This window comes from Podarcis muralis, chromosome 16 (genome assembly GCF_964188315.1).
Source record: "Podarcis muralis chromosome 16, rPodMur119.hap1.1, whole genome shotgun sequence".
In the NCBI taxonomy this organism is placed as follows: domain Eukaryota; kingdom Metazoa; phylum Chordata; class Lepidosauria; order Squamata; family Lacertidae; genus Podarcis; species Podarcis muralis.
Genome location: NC_135670.1, coordinates 20,651,441 through 20,653,215, shown reverse-complemented (window position 1 = coordinate 20,653,215; position 1,775 = coordinate 20,651,441). Strand labels below are relative to the sequence as shown.

The window sequence follows — 1,775 nt, the reverse complement described above, 5'->3', positions numbered from 1 at the left end:
TTGCTACCTCCACTTGCACTCTGACTGATCTGCCTGCTCAGGACTGGGACTGGCTAGTGCTTTGGGGCTGAGACAGAAGATCAGGCTGTTCTGATCTCTGGGAGAGACATTGAGCTGGATGCTGGCTCTGTTCCCATCATAAAGAGAGAAGCAACTTGGTGGAGAAAAGCAGGTTTCTAATATGCCTGGGAGGCTCAAGGAAATTGGATGTCCTCTTGGAGTCCCAGTTCTTCATCATTAACACCAGCTTCACCTGTTTATTTGTATGCCACCTTACCACAAAATTGTGTCCAAGGTGGCTCACCACAGATAAAGTGAACAATTAAGCATAACAATTCAAAAACGATATATTAGAAACAATAACATCAATCAATAAATAATTTTTAAAAAATCAATCCATGCAGGTTTGTATAAAATAACACCAGTAAACCATCTTAAAACTACACAGGCGAGAGAATATTGTAAAACACATTAAAAAATGGTATACAAAACACCCACACTCTCCAGATGATGTATTTATTTCCAATAGTTGGTATCCAAGACTCAATCTTCAAAGTTACTCGGCAGGGGAAATACTAAGATCATGAAGAAAGTTTTCCCAGGGTGAGACTCATCCATTGTACTCTGGCTATGCTGCCTCTTCATGTTCTCCAAATATAGGAAACTCAACTGCATAATTTGTGGCTTTCCATATTTCATTGGGGATGCGGGTGGCGCTGTGGGTTAAACCACAGAGCCTAGGACTTGCTGATCAGAAGATCGGTGATTCGAATCCCCACGCCGGGGTGAGCTCCTGTTGCTTGGTCCCTGTTCCTGCCAACCTAGCAGTTCAAAAGCACGTCAAAGTGCAAGTAGATAAATAGGTACCACTCAGGTGGGAAGGTAAACAGTGTTTCCGTGCACTGCTCTGGTTCGCCAGAAGCAGCTTAGTCATGCTGGCCACATGACCCGGAAGCTGTACGCCGGCTCCATCGGCCAATAAAGCGAGATAAGCGCCACAACCTCAGAGTTGGTCACGACTGGACCTAATGGTCAGGGGTCCCTTTACCTTTACCTTTACATTTCATTGAATGTCCCAGAATTCCCTCCGATCTGGGGGCTGTGATAAGAGGGGTGGCAGTGGCAGCAATTAGCAGATAGCTGTGAGACACCAGAGAGTAATGGAATAGTTTTGCCTACCTTGTAAGGGAGTTGTGCAAGGAAGTGCGTGAGCGGGCTCTCATGCTTCCTGTTTTGAATTTGACTTCTTCTTGCCCCTGTGCAACCTTTTACATTTGTCCTTGATGAATCTCCACTTCTTGCCGTTTGCCCAGGTCACTAATTTATTGAGATCGTTCGGTGCAGTTAGCCTGCATGCGACCCTCTCCTGGGCCATTATTTATATGCTTAAAGGGAAGGATGTTTAAATGATTGCAGGATCGGGATTGATGTTTGCTAAGAGGGCCCCAGTCGGGTTTGTGTGTGTGTTATTACAGAGTTTGTTCAGCCTTCTGGAATTTATCACTTAGTTACCTTTTTCTGCCTCTCCCCCGACATCATGACTGACTGATGGAGAAATGAATAAGTTGTGAGGCAGGATTCCGGTTTCCACATGGAGAGCAGTGATCAGGACCGAAGCCACTTGCAACATTGGAACGTAAATACAGTGGTACCTCGGGTTAAGTACTTAATTTGTTCTGGAGGTCTGTTCTTAACCTGAAACTGTTCTTAACCTGAAGCACCACTTTAGCTAATGAGGCCTCCTGCTGCCGCCGCGCCTCCGGAGCCCGATTTCT

General features: G+C 45.6%; 1 non-coding gene across 1 annotated transcript; it reads left to right on the top strand.

The window, feature by feature from the left end:
* The first annotated feature begins 552 nt into the window (after window positions 1-552).
* Window positions 553-711, top strand: LOC114587238 (U1 spliceosomal RNA). Its single transcript, XR_003704245.2, has one exon. It is a non-coding gene; the product is annotated as a U1 spliceosomal RNA (small nuclear RNA).
* The last annotated feature ends 1,064 nt before the right edge of the window (window positions 712-1,775 follow it).